Consider the following 19,560-nt stretch of genomic DNA (forward strand, 5'->3'; position numbering starts at 1 on the left):
AATCAGGCTCGTTAATAGTTTCAATGCCAAATTCTGTGGTCAATTACATCAGTGTACAAGCGAGTGGAGAGTTAGTTTGGATTTACACCACAGTAATTGAGGGCTGTAATGTGCCCTTCTTTGTGTTTAATAAATAACAAACCAACATTCATCTGTTCTTGATCTTGGGCTCCTTCTGACAATAATTTATATGGTCTCTTTCCTGCTTGGACTGGCTTTATTTTGGGTCTTGATTTGGAACATGGGTTGGAAAGACCTCATTATTGAAAATGAAAAGTAAAAACCAACATGAGACTCACCATAAGGCATTACACCGAGGCTGATGTTAAATAGGCATGAAATATGGAGGAGTGATTATTGCATTCCTGCCATGATATTAAAATAGATACTTCAATAATGAATTAGATCTTGAACTCAAAATGCCAATATCAATTTGGGGCCATTTGCTTTCTTTTTATTGCTCTGCAGCTGTGCTTTTCTTGCTCCTAGGGCATCTTCTTAGGACAAGAAGAAATTATTCAGCATTACTTTGTCATCTGGCTAGATCGCTGCCAGCATGCTGTGGCTTTTTGATATATTTGTGTGCTAGCTTGCATGCTGTCCAACTATTAGCAGCATGTTCAACCTCTCCCAAGGCAGCAGGTTGGCAGAACATTTGGAAGGATGCTGTTAAAGTAAAGCTCAGTGCACTTTGGAACGTTCATGCCAAACTGCATACTCAGAAGAAGGCCTAAAATTTAATTAGCTTTGGAAGGATTAGATTTTTATTGGTAAATGTGGATTTCACCCTCCATGCACTGACAAAAAAAATTTCCAGTCAAAATTCACAGATAGGAAAAGTAAGAAAAATGCCGCTTGAGAACTTGTTTGAGTTTAATTTAAGGATATTGACTCTGTATATTTTGATATGTGGTATTGACAGTTTGTGTTTTAATGGTTATAAAGCTTTAACTTTTTGTATTTCAACATCTGTTGACCTTAAATAATTATTGATCACCTCCCCCATAATTTTGAGCAACTGTGGAAAACTTAAATAGATTTAAAAAAAAAAATCTTAAAAATAAACAAAAAAACCCCAAACAAAAATAAAACCAGCAAAAATGTGTTAAGTACATCAGAAGCAGGATGCCAGCCAAATAATCAGTTTGGCCACTGGATGATCAAGGTGCTAAGGGAACACTCCAGGTAGACAATGCCATGGCGGAGAAGCTAAATGAATTCTTTGCATTGGTATTCACTGCAGAGGATGTGAGGAAGATTGTCACACCTGAGCTATTCTTTTTAGGTGACAAAATTGTCCTACATTTAGGTCTCAATAGAAGAGGTTTTGGAACAAAATTAATAAATTAAACAGTAATAAGTCACCAGGACAAATGGCATTCCCTCAAGAGTTCTGAAGGAACACAAATATGAAATTGCAGAACTACTAACTGTGATATGTAACCTATCACTTAAATCAGCCTCTGCATCAGACGACTGGAGGATAGCTAATGTAATGCCAATTTTTAAAAAAAAAGTCTCAAGAGGCAATCCTTGCAATTACAGGCTGGCAAACCTAACATCAGTACCAGGCAAATTGTTTGAAGCTATAGTAAAGAACAGAATTATCAGACAGATAGATGAATATGATATGTCAGGGAAGAGTCGACATGGCTTTTGTAAAGGGAAATAATGCCTCACCAATCTATTAGAATTCCTTGAGGGGGTCAACAAGCATGTGGACAAGGGGGATCCAGTTAATACAGAAAGCCTTTGACAATGTCCTATACCAAAGACTTTTATGCAAAATAAGCAGTCATGGGATGAGAGGGAAGATCCTGTCATGGATCAGTAACTGGTTAAAAGATAGGAAACAAAGGGCAGGAATAAATTGTCAGAGAGTGGAGAGAGTTAAATAGTGAGGTCTGCCAAGGATGTGTACTGGGACCAGTACTGTTCAATATATTTATAAATGATCTGGAGGAGGGCGTGAACAGTGAGGTGGCAAAGTTTGCAGATGATACAAAATTACTCATGATAATTAAAGCTGACTGCAAAGAGTTAGAAAGGGATCTCACAAAACTGGATGACTGGGCAATAAAATGGCAGATGCAATACAGTGTAGATAAATGCGAACTAATGCATATTGGAAAATATAATCCCAACTATACACACAAAATGACGGTGTCTAAATTAGTTATCATTCAAGAAAGAGATGTTGGAGTCATCACAAATAGTTTTCTGAAAATATTGCTCAGTGTGGAGCAGCAATCAAAAAAGGTAACAGAGTGATAGGAACCATTAGGAAAGGGGTAGATAGTAATACAAAAAACCTAATGGCACTATATCATTCCATGGTACCCCTTGAATACTGCATGCAGTTCTGGTCACCCCTTCTCAAAAAACATATATCACAATTAGAAAAGATATAGAGAAGGGCAAAAAAAATGATGAGGGATGTGGAACAACTTCTGTATAAGGAGAGATTAAAAAGACTGGGGCTGTTGATCTTAGAAAAGAGACTTCTAATGGGAGATATGATAGAGGTCTATAAAATCATGAATGGTGTGGAGAAAGTGAATAAGGAAGTGTTAATTACCCCTTCACATAACACACGAATCAGGGGTCACCTAATGAAATTAATAGGTAGGAAGATTAAAACTAATAAAAGGAAGTACTTTTTCACACACTGCAGAGTCAACCTAGGGAACCCGTTGCCAGTGGATGCTGTGAAGGTCAAAAGTATAACTGGGTTCAAAATAGAATTAGATAAGTTCATGGAGGACAGGTCCATCGATGGTTATTAGCCAAGCCACATAATTGGTTAAATAACCACAAACAAAGGGTAACTATTAATGGAATGATGTCAAATTAGAGGAAGGTCTCATGTGGGGTTCCACAGGGATTTGTTCTGGGTCCAGTGTTTTTTAACATCTTTATTACCTGGATGTAGGAATAGAGAGCATACTGATCAAATCTGCAGAGGACAAAAAGCTGGGGGGTGGGGCGGAGAGGTGTGTGTCTGGGGCGAGGGGGGCGGGGATGGCCGACACTTTGGAGGACAGAGCTAAAATTCAAAGGGATCTTGATAAATTGGAGAACTGGGCTATAGGCAACAAAATGAAATTCAACAAAGACAAATGTAATGTGCCACACTTAGGGAAGAAAAACCAAATGTATAAACGCAGAATAGGGGATAACTGGCTTGGCAGCAGCACTACTGAGAAGGATCTGGGAGTTGTGATGGATCACAACCTCAACATGAGTCAACAGTGCGATGCTGTAGCAAAAAAAGCAAATGCAATTTTAGGTCGCATTGACAGAGGTATAGGTGATAATATTGCTCTACTCGGCACTGGTTAGGCCTCAGCTGGAGTATTGTGTCCAATTTTGTTCACCAATATATAGAAAGGATGTAGAGAAAACGGAAAGGATCCAGAGATGAGTGAAAAAGATGGTCAAAGAGGTGGAATGCAAGCCATATGAGCAAAGGCTGAGGGAACTGCGTATGTTTGGTTTGGAAAAGAGGAGATTAAGGGAGGACATGATAGCAGTCTTTTAATACTTGAAAGGCTGCCATAACAAGGTGGAGAAAAGTTGTTCTCTCTTGCCACAGAGGCCAGGACAAGAGGCAATGGGTTCAAATTACAGAATAGCAGATGTAGCTTAAATTCTAGGAAAGACTTCCTAACTGTAAGAAGAGTAGGACAATAGAACAGACTGCCTAGGGAGGTTGTGGAAGCTCCTTCACTGGAGGTTTTCAAAAGGAGGCTGCGTAGCCATCTGTCTTGTATGGTTTAGACACAACAAATCCTGCATCTTGGCATGGGGTTAGACTAGATGATCCTTGTGGTCCCTTATAACCCGATGGTTCTAAGATCAGGGACACAACCCGATACTATGGGTGTCTCTGAACCAGGCTGTCCCTAAGGGGGTGCGGGGCCCGGGACATAGGCGCCGAGTTTCTATCTGCCCAGGCCCCGCCCCCACTCCACCCCTTCTCCAATGCCCCACCCTCACCCCGCCTCTTCCTGCCCTGCCTCTTTCCTGCCCAGTTCCGCCCCCTCCCCCAAGCGCGCTGTGCCCTCGCTCCTCTCCCCTGCCCCCCCAGCACCTCCAGAGGTGGTGAAACAGCTGATCGGTGATAGGTGCTGGGAGGGAGAGAGAGGCGCTGATTGGTGGGGCCTGCCGGAGGGCAGGAGATGCTGTGGGGGGGGAGGTTGGTGGGGAGGCTCCTCCTTGCCTGCCCAGCCCGCCTTCTCCTCGCATCTCCCCCTGCAGGGCCCAGGGCGGTCGCCCCAATTTGCTGTACCCTAGGGATGGCTCTTCTCTGAATCTCTGATTGCTGGAAGCTGGGACTGGACAACGGGATGGATCACTCAATAAATTGCCCTGTTCTGTTCATTCACCCTGAAGCATCTCGCACTGCCCACTGTCGGAAGACAGGATCCTGGGCAAGATGGACCATTGGTCTGACCCAGTATGGCCATTCTTATGTTCTTAAGATTGAAATTATTTATCACAATTATAAAAATAATAAAAATTGAATTCTGCCAAGCCTAAATACAATGCAGGGGATGCAAACCTGGGCTATGCAGCTTTTAACTCAAGCACTATATTTTCTACCCATTTAATTATTTTTGGAGAGAACTTTATGTTGGCAAACCAAATCCTGTATTTATCTATAAGAAAGGTACAAGAGAGGTAATAGCAACACAAGCTTCTCCCTCCAGCACAACACTGCCAGTGTACCTGAGTCCTTACCTGAAAGGACCCTCTCTAGGACTGTGCAGAATTCCCTCAAAACAACATACCTTGGCCTCTCAGGTGTGCCTGCAAAGAAGGAGAGGTGGCCTAATGGATACAATAGTAGGCTGGGACTCTAGAGATCTGGGGTCTATTCCTTGCTTTGCCAATAGCTTGATATCTAAGATATGGAGTTTAAACCTAGAAGGGACTATCTGATCTGACCTGCCTGCAAACCCCCTGGGGTAACTATTTAGAGAATCTGTCTATGTACACTTTATGAATTCTGTGTGAGATTATGAACCTGAATGTGTCTTTATCAAGTTGCAAACTCCATTTTGCAAATTGGATTTGTTTGCCTTTTTACCTCCATGTTACACTGAAATTCCAAGGGGTAAGGCTAATAATAGAGAGTAATTAAATCTTGATGGTCCTCTATTCAAAAAGAAACACCTTGAGAAAGGCTGTCTCCTACCCAGGAGAACTGGTTTTTCAGGGGAGAGGTTGCCTGGCAACAAAATCACCAGCTAGGGGTCTGTGATCACCTGAGGTGGCTGATCAGGAGGTCACATGACAGAAGGATCCTGCAAGGTTATAAAAGGGCAAGAACTGCTGTGCTATTGGTCTTTGGCTATTTTTGCCAGCTTGAGCTGAGCTGCTGCAGGAACTTAGTTCTAGTGCCACACACAGCTGGACTCCCAAGAGAAGGGTGAGCCAGAGTGAGGGGCACTGTGTTTAGGGTGTGTGGTGTTTGCTAAATGGCTCTCCTGTGCTTTATCTCTGAAGTTGGTGTTTTAGAATCCCTGTGCAAAGTCTGCTTGTGAGTGTCTGCTGGCATTTACTGCTGTGTGCCTTGAATGGTAATCCATATGCCAGAAGGCTCACATCTTTGGTGGGACTCTGGGGAACAAGCAAGACCTCCTGAGGAGGCTTGTAGGAAACAGCACCAGTTTCCGGGCCTATGCAGTTGTATTGGGGCTGCTAAGAGCAGTGTCAGAGGCAAAGTCTGCACTGGGAATGCCTACCTAGAGGACCAAAATAGGGTTGCCAACTTTCTAATTGCACAAAACTGAACACCCTAGTCCTGCCCCTTTCCAGAAGCCCTGCCCGCTCACAACATTCCCCCTTCCATGGTAGCTCACTGTCCTCCACCCTCACTCACTTTCACTGGGCTGGGGCAGGCAGTTGGGGTGTGAGGGCTCTAACTGGTTGTGCGGGCTCCAGGATGGGGCTGGGGATGAGGGGTTTGGTGTGCAGGAGGGGGCTCCAGGCTGGGGGGTGGGGCAGAGGGGTTCAGGGTGAGGATAATAGAAGTGTGAAGCCCCAACCCACAACTCCCATAGGCACCGCAGCACTATTTTGAATCAAAATATTCCAGTTTTCACGTGTTTGGTTTTTCAGAGAAATACATTTTCCCCAGTTTTCTGTCAAAAAGCAATTTTGATGGCAAATTTTTGACTAGCCTACTGATTGCTCAGGGCCTGGTTCTCGCTTACCTTAAGGCCCCTTTACGCCATTCTGGCAGTGTAAAAGGAGCCTTAAAGTGGGCGTGACTATAATATACACCAACGATAAAGCCCCTTTTACGCTGCCAGAATGGAGCAAAGAGGCCCTAGTGTAAATGACAGTCAGGCCCTCTCTTCAGAATAATCCACTGAGCTGCCATCACATCGAAAAGACACTTCCGTGCTGAAATATTAAAAATTACTCTCTCTATAAATTCAGGGTAAGTCAGAAGTCATCAATCAGATTTTAATATGTGTATACTGCCTGGAGCTACAAAGGAAATACCTCCATGCTAGCCACAACTTGAGGGAGGAGGGAAAAGTAAACATCTCCATTGCCATAAACATCATCTCCTGTTGTACTTTAAGAACACTTACACATGTACCTTAAACACATTCAGGTGTATGGAGCAAATCAATTCAAGTAACTACCCATGATTAAACCAGTCCTTACTCCAGGCTAACTCTGAATGTGTAGAAGCTACTATGGTTAAATAGGGATCAAATCAATTATATGTAAACCTGCCCAAATCAAATTTAATGTATGATTTTAATAGCTCCCCACAATGCTAAAATAATGCATAGTCTCTTTTTTAAGCCATTACTTAGGTAATGGGAACAGTAATAATGAGCAAAGATCATAGATGAAGAGAGGATATAAAAGTTGCATCTATTACACTAGTAACAGTTACCCTGGCTTTTTCTTCTACATTTCTTGCCTTTACATTTCCCCCACAGTGAAGGAGAGTCTTTCTGGCCTGTAAGTTGTCCTGATATATTTCTGCTCTTAAAAAAATGTGTTGCCTCGCCCGGTCTGTGGAAAATAAATGTCTCATTCTGAGATGTGCTGAGCAGATCTGGGGAAATGCTGTAAAAATAATAAATAAATCTGGGACTATTGCCTTGGACTTTTAAACAAATCACTTTGACTGAGTTCATGCCGCTGTTAGATTCCCTTAGGGTTTGAGCCAAGACCATTGAAACTGATAGGAGTCATTCCACTGACTTCCGTGGTCTTGGGATCAGACCCATAATGATTGAAATCCACCCCTGTGCAGAAGCCTATGTATCGCTTAAGCTCTCAAAAAGGAGCTTATGTGGTGCATGGGGCCTTGAACAGGTCCCCTACACAGGGATGAATTTCACCCAGAATGAGTGTTCCAGACTAGATCCTGCCACTGGATCCATCATGCACACCCCTGCAGTTTCTTCCAGAGTGACATTGTAGTGAATTCCATGTAAATATTCTAACTGGGTCCTTACACTGCTCCCAACCTCTGAATACCTTCTAGTGATGCATTAACCAATGTGACTAGAAAAGAATGATATTGGTCCAAGCTCCTATTTCACATGGATAAGAACATATAGGAAGTAACTCAGACATCCAGACCCAGCCAGATTCTGATTTCCTTACTCACTTTGGGCCAGCCTATGAATCCCTTATTCCTGTTGGCTAGGGGTTATCCCCAAAAGTAGAATAGTCCCATTGAAGGGGTCTATTCACAGAGTGACTGCTCAACGGTGGGAGGAAGGAGTTCACAGTCTTGGCCTTTGTGTAGTACCTTTCACAGTGAGTTGCCCCACATAGATCTGTTAGCACTATTTGTGGAGTAAGGTATTACTCAGGGCTAGTAATGTATCAGATCTGGGTCCATAGCCATCAGTCCCAATAGAACTCTTTGAGATCCTTGGATGAAAAGGATTTAGCCCCAGATCCTCAAAGGTGTTTAAGCACTGAACTCCCACAGGAGGATCTGGGGCTATGGGCAGAGAATGGGCCAAATCCTTGGCTGGTGAAATCAGCATAGCTCCATTGATTTCCCTGGAGCTATTCCAGTTTACACCTGCTGAGGATCTGGCCATGTTATTTTTAAACAACAAAATCTGAGGAAGCAGCAGGAAAACACACCCAGTAGCAACACCTGTGGCTACTGGCAGGTATGTTCCAAAAGTTACTTAAAAGCTTGCTTAAAGGATGCGCTGCCCGCCAGATTTAATTTATTTTTAAAAGCCCAATCAAATTTGATTTGCAAGTGCAATCCTCCCATCTGCTTTCGGGCTTTATCTCTAGAGTTCAGGAACAAAACATATGTCTTGTGGTTAATAAGAATTTGTTTAAATGGGTCATATGACCAGGTGATTAATAATCCCTAGACTCTGATTGTACTTATTATAATGATAACATATGGACCTGCCGTCCAACCCCAATGCATCGCTGTGAAAAGAGCTCATGAAATGGGAGATGAAAATTCCTGTGGTTTAGATTAAAGCAAATGGGTTGAGAAACTAGCCGCAAGTGAACTAAAATTTACTGCACAGTGAAATGAGCTTTATGCAGCTCTATTTATCTCGGTGGGTTTGTGTCTATGGCCAAAATCTTCAAAAGCGGGTGCTCAGATCAAGGTGCCCAATTCCTTATTTAGGCCCTTAACTAAGTGGCCTGACTTTTGAGGTCTGGGAAGAAGGATGATCTTATGGTTAAAGCAGGGGGCTAGGAGACTGAAAGCCCAGTTTCAATTCTATACTCGGTGATCAGACTCCCTGAATGACAATGGGGAAGTCACATAGGTGAAGGTTTTCAGAAAAGTTAGGCCCCTCCTTGAGGTTCAATGCCAACAGCTCCCATTGACCTGCCATCAGATGGTAACAAGGTTTTATCATTATTGAGTGGGGCTTGACGAGGGCTATACTGGGGTAATTGAGAGCCCATCACCCTCAGGGTGACTGACAGCAAAACCCTACCCCTAACATTTACAATGGATTTCTCAATGGCATTTTGATTAATGCAGAATTCGAATTCAAAGTGGTTTATAGTATTTGCTTTCCTGATTCACTGGCTGTGTATTAAAAAAAAGTTGTGAACTTTATTGCTTGGCAGATATGCAAAGCAGTTACTTAATAGGAAATTCAACCTATTAAAGAGACCTGTGATTATGTTATCATCATTTCCACTGCTTTATGTCTTCTCATTTCCCCAGTTCATAGTGGGAGCTTACAGAGACAGCAATTTATTTGGTTGATTTTTAAGAACTAAGTTTGTTTCATGGCAGGAAATAATGAAACATTATTGCTTCATGTATCCCCAGGTGTATGGTCCCAAGAGTCATAAAGGAACACAAACCGGAACAGGTAACTGGTGTCATTTCAGCTTTGATCTGCTTTTCTGATGTTAACATCATGCTAATCTTTGGAGTGAGAGGTCAGTGAAAGGTTACAGCCTCAGACATGGCAAAGTTGCTTGAAAAGAAAATCCTGTCTGTCTGCATGTCTACGTAGAGGCATATGAAATATTGAAGATAAAAAGCAAAAAACTACATTTCCCCCTCATTTGTTAAGACTCCTCAACTAGGCCAGTTTTTGCAAAAGGTTAACTGGGTAGGCAATATTTTTACAGAGAACTTGGTGCTTCTCTGGGGCAAAAATGGAACACTTTTCAAGTGAAAAGGGCCCATTTTAGAACAAAAAGGGGCTTCCAGTTGAGAAGGTGGAAAAGTTGCATTTTTATATGGTTTTGTTGTGGGGAAAAATAAATTTTCTTGGGGGTGAAATTGCAAAATGGGAAACAAAGGCAATTTCCCCCAAAGGTGGCCGGAGGAAATGGTGAACTCAAGGCACTCATCATATCATGCATGCATCTGTGCAAAGCCTGCGAAAGCTCAGTAGCTGGTGTTAACATAAAGTGCTAAATTCTCCAAATAGAGTGGTTTCTGTTTATCAGAAACCTTATTACTTTGCCTTGTAGAAAACTAAACATAAGCTCAATTAAGACTGACTTACCTTGAAAGTGTCCAAATATTTATTGCTAGGATGCCTGTGAGGTTTATTACTTTTGCTTTCAACCCTTCTTAAGTACTCACAGCCTCCCTTATCTACACACCCTACAATATCTTTCATTCCAAACTGAGGATTCAGACTTAAATTAGTTTCCCCTCCTTTATGGAGCAGTTGTGATCTCTCTCAGCCCTGCTGGCAGGGAGATATTTGGGCTATAGGGTAGGCTGCAGCTACTTGGCTGAAGTATCCTGCACCTTGGCACTCCCTCTGAGCCTTCCTTCCGTCTATCTCCATCCTAGTGCACTGTCTGCTAATGTTTTGTGCAGGCCCCTGGAGTTGTCTCTTGCTGCCCACTTTTGGCTGTTAGTGTCATAAATTCCCTCCCTTCCCCAAGAGGTATCTTATTCATTAACTTGAGGGAGATGCCTTGAAAAATAAGGGCTGAGTGCAAAGACACTGACTTCAGATGTGGGTAAAGCGTGTCTGAAAATGAGGCGGCAGTTTTCTGATTGGACGGGGTGTTTATACCATTTGCCTACAGTGCAATCCAATAGTCTTAAAAATGGAAACAGAGAAAGAGAGCACACAGTAGATTTTTCCACTGGCTTCTTCATTATCATCACAAGGGGCAGACAGATGGGGACAATTTGAGCAGCCGAGGAAATGCTGTGCCAAGTTGGATTCCTTCATCTGCTCTGAAATATTACATGGCATATGGCAACTGGTATTTTCTGATGTATTCCTAAGATGGCATTGCGATGACAGCATCTCTGTGGTGAGAGATATAAAATAAAACAGGCTGTGTGGCCGAATTCCAGACAGTAATTTGAATGAAAGGTTGGGCTGACCTCATTGCCAATCAGAAGCATGTCACTGAGATGGTTTATTAATGGGGTGAAGGATTGTGAGGCAGTTACTTATTTAAATGACATGGCCCATATGGTTATTTTGCACTATGCAAAGAGCTGTCTGCTAAACAGAGTGGTGGCTCCATTCCTGAGCAATGTGCAAAGGTAGCTACTTCGCTGGGGAAATATTCCTGCATGAAAATTAGGGTAGTAATGAGAGCTGGGCAAAATTTTTCAGTGGGAACTATTTTTCAGCAAAAAAATGCAGATTGTTTGACAGAAGCATTTTTTAAATATGTCGATTTCTGTGAATTATTTGCTCAACAAAAAACCTACACAAATTCTGGAAGTCCCTATGTTTCATTTCAACAGGCTTTAAATTAATCAGCTGTTTGATTTGAAATGATTTTCATTTTGAGATCATCTTTAATTTTGTTTTTTAAAAATTCCAAGGAAAAAAGCTCAATGGAAATTAAACATTTAGTTTTGGGTGGAACAAAACAATGATTTAAAAAAAAAAAACTTTTCTGTCATTTTGGCTGAAAATTCTCAACCAGCTCTGCTGGTAAGTCTTGCTGAACAAGGCTCTGGGCATTTGGAGACGTTGGCTCCTATAGTCAAAAATTGCCTGGGACATTTGGGCCATGTGGCAAGCTGGATCGGGTGCACAGCTTGCTTGTGTTCACAGCTATGCAAAAGCATGATTGTATTGCTGTTCCTAGAGCGGGTCAGGAAATGATTTCCACTCTCCCCTCTTCCTGCTCCCCTCCCCTCCAAAAAAGCTTGGACAAAATTGAAAAGTTTTTCATTAAACTCTTTATCAAAAAATCTCAACTTGATTCCCCCCACCCCGCCCCAGCTTTTGATAACTGAACATTTTGGATGAAAATGGAATCTTGTTTGGGAAAATGTGTATTGTATTTTGAAAGCTAGTTTTGTCAAAATTAAGTTTTGATAAACTTTTGACCAGCTGTACCGTTACCCCGTTCTCACTCTCTCCGTGCACCCATACATGCACACAGTTTTTCATCCACTTGTTGGGTCTTGTGTTATAACACAAGTTTATAATCTTTTGAGGTCAACCTGTCCTTTGTATTATAATACAAATACATCATCATCATGGCAATAATGAAATAGAACTGCTAGCTCCTACTGATTCTCATAGTGACTGAGTGGGGACTGCTCTTCCAATCACATAGTCAGTGTTCAGGGGAGTAATGGCCACCCCCCTTGTACCAGTTTACCCCCCCCCCCGCCTGCATGGGAAGGGACCCAGGATTTTGTTTTCTTTCCTCCAAGCAGACACACAGCTCTTTTCTATAGCAGGAAATACATGTGGGACATGTCAACAGTGCTGTATTGACAGTCCTGGACACTGAACGCCTTCACTGACCCACAGAACACATCACACCCATGCAAGCAATTCCCTGCCAAAGTGCCCCAGTTCTGCTCTGGGGTGAGCAGACAACTCAGTCTCCATAGCCCGTACAATCCTCGCTGTCGAGTCTTCCAAAGACAGAGCCCATTTGTCCCAACTGTGATGGTGGTTTTTATGATGTGGGTGGCTGTCCACTAGGAAGGAGATGGTGTCCCATCAGTTCATTTCAGTGCAGTCCATCGATGTACCACCGCTCTATGCACTACATAAAGACCTGAGCTGGAGGCAGAAAGATCCCGTCGAGGGCATTAAATAGTCTTCAGGTGGATGGATATTCAGTGCCAGACCAACCTGCCCTGGATTGGAGCCAGTGACCAAGAAGTGAAAGGCTTTACTGATCCATGCAGTCCCCCATCTCCATCTTAGGTACATTTACATCCCTCCTCCACCCCTTATTGTAGGAATGGAACCTATCACTTTTTTTTAACATTTATTTCTCCTCACAACAGCCCTGGAGGCAGGACAGGGGTTTTAACCCCATGGTACAGAATGTGACTTGCCCTAGGTCTCACAGGGGGTCTGTGGCAGAGCAAGGAACTGAGTCTCTTAATGTCCAGCTTCTCGCTTTAACCACTGGACCATCCTTTCTCAGGCTTTTTCTTACAAGCCTTCATCTCTTACATTTCCCCAATATCTCACTTCAGGAGGCTTACTGAGGCCTCTTGACGCTGTCAAAGCACCAAGGTGTGGGTGAGAGAAAGCTCCAGGTCTATTGTTAGGCAATGCGCAGCATTCATCCTGCATGGCTGTCAGATTCCTTCTTTAAGAAAAAGCCATTTTCCATGAGAAAAACACAGCTCGGGCCCCACGGCTTCTAGATGATAGCAAGATTAATATACATCAATAACTTAATATAAAGGGGGATAAAAAGGGAGGAAAGTTTCATATCCAGGCTGTTTAGGGTTCATCATAAAGCAACAAAATAGTGCTCTGCAGATAAACCTGTCCATCACGCAAGCTGCAAATGGAATTTATTAAGAGTTAACAACCCTGAGTTACACTCAAAACTCTGTATCTAATTCACAAAGGAAAGACGGGGTTTTCTCCCTTAAGTTGGGCTCAGTAATAAATTCCTATGTCCTATAAACTCGCCACATCTAATCAGACAAGAGTTCCTTCCTTTCCTTGGTTATTTTGTGTAGAGTCCTAGCTCTCTGGGCAATATGGCACAGAGGAACTCAGCAACTTGTCTTGACAGCTAATTCCAGTGTATTGATCTTTCATGGAATAATATCTGTTGGAAACAGACTCCGTGTTTCCGTTAAATTGGGCCTTTTCACCGAATGAACTGGCTGGAGAAGCTAAGTGAGGCAAAGGGGGTTTCTTCTATAGATTTTGCAGTTCCCCCCAAGAGACGATGTGTATATTTCTTAATATGATTGCATTGGTGGTGTTACATTAATCACATATTGCCTGGAACAATGACACTAAGGACCCAATTCTTTCACCCACTGAAGTTACTGGCAAAACTCCAGTGGTTTCAATGGGACCAGGATCATGCTCTGGTTTAGAATCCTGCACTGTTCCAATTCACTGAATTAAATAGGAACTACGGACGCTCAGCATCTCACGTGAAGCCATAATGTGCTATCAATTTTTAAGCAGAGCACAGCTAAGCCAGAGAAGTAACCTGTTCCAGGCTTACACCTGGATGGGTTGTTGGCAGCAGGGACTGAATTTAAGACCTTTGGATCCTAAAACGTGAGCCTCTACTGCCTGAGCAACTCACCTCTCTTAGTTAAGCCAATAACAGCTTCATCATCAGATAGACTTATGTGCAGTGCTGTAGAGGAGTCAGTGGTCTTGGGACATGGTAGGTGCCAGTGACATAGGGAAAGGTAGGAATGAGATCCTGGAAACCAAATGTAGGCTGTTAGGTAAGAGATTAAAGTCTAGGACCTCCATGGTAGCATTCTCTGAAATGCTTCCAGTTCCACATACAGGGCCAGTTAGCCAGGTAGAACTGCAGGGTCCCAGTGCATGGATGAGACAATGGTGTTTGGAGGAGGGATTTGGGTTTATTAGGAATTGGTGAACTTTCTGGGAAAGGAGGAACAGGAAGGATGGGCTCTACATAAACCAACATGGAACCAGGTTGCTGGCATGTAAAATTAAAAAGATGATAGATGAGTTTTTAAAGTAAAGGTTGGGGGAAAGCCATCAGGTATGGAGAAGCACACAGGTTCCAACAGAAACATCTCTTAGGGGAGGATTTATTAAAGGGGATAATCTATATCCTAGTAAAGAAGAGAGGATGGAAGTTGATAACGTACAGATGGGAACTGAAAAGAAACAGACAAATGAAAAAGAGTCCTATTCAATTACATCACATGAAGGTAGACAGCTCAATACTGGTAAGTGTTATAAGTGCTTTTTTACAAATGCTAGAAGTCCTAAATACTAGGATGGGTGAACTTGAATGCCAGCTATTAAATGAGGATATTGATATATTAGGCATCACAGAACTTGGTGGAACAATGATTATCAGTGGAACACAGTAATACCAGAGTACAAAATATATAGGAATGACAGAATAGGTCATACTGGGGGATGGGAGCGAGGTGGCACTATATGTGAAAGAAAGCATTGAGTCAAATATAGAACAACATGTTAAATGAATCAAACGGTGCCATAGTATCTCTATGGATAGAAATTCCATGCTTGACTAATAAGAGCATGGCAGTAGGAATATACTACCGGCCATCTGACCAGGATGTGGCGATGATTGTGAAATGCTCAGGGAGATTAGAGAAGCTACAAAACATAATAATGGGGGATTTCAACTATTCCCACATTGAGTTGGGTATATATCACTTGAGGACAGGCTGCAGAGATAAAATTTCTAGACCATGTTAATGCCTACTTTGTGGAGCAGATAGTCCTAGAACCCAAAAGGGGAGAGGCAATTCTTCATTTAGTCCTAAGGATGTGGTCTAAGAGGTGAATTTAGCTGAAATGCTCAATAATAATAACAACCATACTGTAACTACACATTTAACATCCTCGGGGGGGAGGGAGGGAGAAATATGAAAGAAATCCACCACAGCAACATTTAACTTCAAAAAGGGGAACTATGCAAAAATGAGGGGGTTAATTAACAGAAGTTAAAAGGAACAGTCACACGAGTGAAATGCCTGCAAGCTGCATGGAAACTATTTAAAAACACCATAATAGAGGCTCAAACTAAATGTATAGCCCCCCCCCCCCCCCCCCCCAAAAAAAAACAGTAAGAGGATGAAAAAAATGCCAGCACGGTGAAACAACAAAGTGAAAGAGGCAGTTAGAGGTAAGAATACTTCCTTTAAAAATTGGAAGTCAAATTTTACTGAGGAACTCTGGCAAATCAAGTGTAAAAATATAATTAGGCAGGCCAAAAAGAATTTGAAGAGCAACTAGCAAAAGACACAAAAACCAACAACAAATTTTTTTTAGTACATCAGAAGCAGGAAGCCTGACAATCAGTGGGGCCACTGGATGTCTGAGGTGCTAAAGGAGCACTCAAGGAAGACAAGGCTCTTGCTGAGAAGCTAAAAGAATTATTTGCATCAGTCTTCACTGCAGAGGATGTGAGGGAGATTCCCACACCTAAGCCATTCTTTTTAGGTGACAAATCTGAGGAACTATTCCAGATTGAGGTGTCAATAGAGAAGATTTAGGAACAACCTGGTAAATTAAACAGTAATAAGTCACCAGGACCAGATGGTATCACCCAAAAGTTCTGAAAGAACTCAAAAATGAAATTGCAGAACTACTAACTGTGGTAGGTAACCTATCACTTAAATTAGCCTCTCCACCAGATGACTGGAGGAAATCTAATGTACTGCCGATTATTTTAAAAAGGCTCTGGGGGTATCCTGGTGTGCTTCTGGGGCATCCCTTTAGTGCACTGCCTTAAAATAAGGGCTGTGGCAAAGTTACCATGTAGCCCTAGAGGAGCAATCATTGTGCTCAATACAAGTTTGACATGATTGGATGTGGAGTGAAATGATGAGTAACTCTGAGATCCATTTTATTAATTAACACTCTTGAGGGCAGAGAAGGTCATGTGCAATAAATGGTTACGAGCACACAGAATATCTAAACAAACCTAATAAGGACCATGGAATTTTCAAGCTGGTCCTGCTGAATTCTCCTTCAGCATATGTGCTTTCCTCCATAAGCAAATGCTCCAGTGCCCTTTTCTAACTAAATAAATACCAGTGCACTCACCAGCAACCCTGCAGCAATATGACGTAGCGATAATACGGCAGCACTTTTCTTCTGAGCACAGTCAGAGCATTTTACAAACATTAATGAATCCTACCTCACAATAGCTCTGCAGGGAAGGGTATCACTGGACTAAATTTATAGATGGGGAAACTGCCCCACACAGATGTGATGTGACTCATTCAAAGCAACAGAGCTGGAAATAGAAACCAGAATGCCTGTCTTCCCATACCCTGCTGTAACCAGACTGCTGTAGACAGACTTTTTCCCATCAAAAAGCTATGTGCAAGTTGGGGGTGGGGATAAACTTTTGGTGAAGGGAAGAGATTTTTAGTTCCCAGCTTCCAAGGGGTTATTACTGACCTAATGTGGGTGTGCATCTTACTCTGACAAACACCTTGACAGTGTCCCTTTCAAGTCAAAACCCTAAGTAAGGGAAATTCACTGATGTATGTTTTTATCAAAGCTCTTCTCTGTTATGGTATGCACAATAGCCTACAGAAGTTAAGAAGTTAATGGGGAAAGCAGGCATTAGATAAAAAGATCAAATACATCAGCTCATAGCCAAAGGGATGAAAACGATATGGCACCTGAGAGTGGCAATAAATGTAAAATGCTTATCTCTCATTTCAGACGTATGATTAACTGTTTCTAAATATACTGTGGATTGAACAATAAAGGGGAAAAATGTGGATGGCTGTAATGCAGTCAAAATGTTTCACAAATTCTGACTGAACAGCCCATAAAAGCATGACTCTTGGGCTCTTAACCAGTGCGGACACATTTTCTCTTTAAGGCTGAAGAGAAAAATAAAGATGTGGGGGGTTATAAATAATTGTTATGATAGTGAGTTTTCAAAGATAAAAGATAGTGGGGATAAACCAAAGCAATGAAATGGGAAGGAAAAATTATTGGGTGGCTCGTATTAGAGCATGGGGAATAGAGCAGCATTGAAATTCCATTAGAAGTCCCAGCACTTCTTATTATTACTCATGTTTTTTTACAGCAGTGTCCAAGTACCGACCAAGAATGGGGCCCCATCGTGCTAGGCATTGCAGAAACACAAAGTAGCAAAGGAGGGTCCCTGCCCCCGAAGAGTTTAGAATCGTAGAATATCAGGTTTGGAAGGGACCTCAGGAGGTCATCTAGTCCAACCCCCTGCTCAAAGCAGGACCAATCCCCAACTAAATCATCCCAGCCAGGGCTTTGTCAAGCCTGACCTTAAAAACCTCTAAGGAAGGAGATTCCACCACCTCCCTAGGTAACCCATTCCAGTGCTTCACCACCCTCCTAGTGAAAAAGTTTTTCCTAATATCCAACCTAAACCTCCCCCACTGCAACTTACGACCATTACTCCTTGTTCTGTCATCTGGTACCACTGAGAACAGTCTAGATCCATCCTCTTTGGAACCCCCTTTCAGGTAGTTGAAAGCAGCACTCAAATCCCCCCTCATTCTTTTCTTCTGCAGACTAAATAATCCCAGTTCCCTCAGCTTCTCCTCATAAGTCATGTGCTCCAGCTCCCTAATCATTTTTGTTGCCCTCCGTGGACTCTTTCCAATTTTTCTACATCCTTCTTGTAGTGTGGGGCTCAAACTGGACACAGTACTCCAGATGAGGCCTCACCAATGCCAAATAGAGGGGAATGATCACGTCCCTCGATCTGCTGGCAATACTTTTACTTATACAGCCCATAATGCCGTTAGCCTTCTTGGCAACAAGGGCACACTGTTGACTCATATCCAGCTTCTCGTCCACTGTAACGCCTAGGTCATTTTCTGCAGAACTGCCGCCTAGCCACTCGGTCCCTAGTCTGTAGCAGTGCATGGGATTCTTTTGTCCTAAGTGCAGGACTCTGCCCTTGTCCTTGTTGAACCTCATCAGATTTCTTTTGGCCCAATCCTCTAATTTGTCTAGGTCCCTCTGTATCCTATCCCTACCCTCCAGCGTATCTACCACTCCTCCCAATTTAGTAGCATCTAATCTAAATAGCTCAAACAGAGACATGGTGGGGGAAGAGGTAGAACATGCAAGCAGAGTGAATAGTGTGATGGCTACAATGGCATGTTAGTGACACAGTTTTGTGGCGGTGGGAGTTTACTTAAGAGGGGATCAATCAGGTACATGGAAAGAAAAAAGGAGGGGAAGGAGGATTGAAGGGGATGGCAGGGTAGCAGAGTATAAAATGGGCAGGTGTGGAGTGAAACTGAGGTGAAGCGACTGGGGGTGAGGAGGGATGGAGCAAAGAGTCAAGCAGCACAGGGCAAAGAAAGTCTAGTCAAATCTATAGAAAGTTCTCTGAATATCCAGAGGTCCCTGCTTTGGCTGCTTCTGTCTCTAGTGGCTGGGGCCTCTGGCTGGCTTCTCTGTAGGCACATGTTTTTATTTTCCTTTCTTTCCCATTCTGAATCTGTGCTTTATAGAGCACAGAGTTCAGGTTGCGGAGATTCCAACCTCACCTGTTCATAGAGCCTTTGATCTCTAGATCATGTTTGCAAATGTTATTTCACAGCGTGGATCTCTCCAGCATCTCTCTGGGCCGATGAGTCTTGTCAAATGGAAAGCAGCTTGTTTGAAATATTTTTAAATCAACATTTTCAGTTTGTTGCAGCCAAATACTTTGACATTTGCATTTATATTGATAATGACAACACTTTGCACTTCTGTTGCACCTTTCATCTCGGGACATCAAAGGGCTTTGCAAACGATTGATTTTGCTTTTCGACACTCCTCTAAAAATATTTTGCAAGCAGAGAGAAAAAGATACTGAGAGCTTGATCTTCCACTGCCTCCCGCTTTGCAAAGTCTAACACCAGTGCAAAGCATGTGTAATATGCTACAGAGCTGGAATTCTCCACTCAGCGGCATGGCAGTACATGGTGCTTATATTGTACAGGGATCACCGACTTGGTGAGGCAGCAGAGAACAGAATCAGGGATTAAAAGGGCCATCAAGCAATGTGATGGCCTTTTGCACACTTTGAATTAGGTGGTGGGAAAAGCAGTGCTGGAGTTTATCCCAGTTCAGTCACCGATCTGGGAGCACAAGTTTTCTGGAGGCTCTG

This window comes from Trachemys scripta, chromosome 14 (genome assembly GCF_013100865.1).
Source record: "Trachemys scripta elegans isolate TJP31775 chromosome 14, CAS_Tse_1.0, whole genome shotgun sequence".
Taxonomy (NCBI): Eukaryota; Metazoa; Chordata; order Testudines; family Emydidae; genus Trachemys; species Trachemys scripta.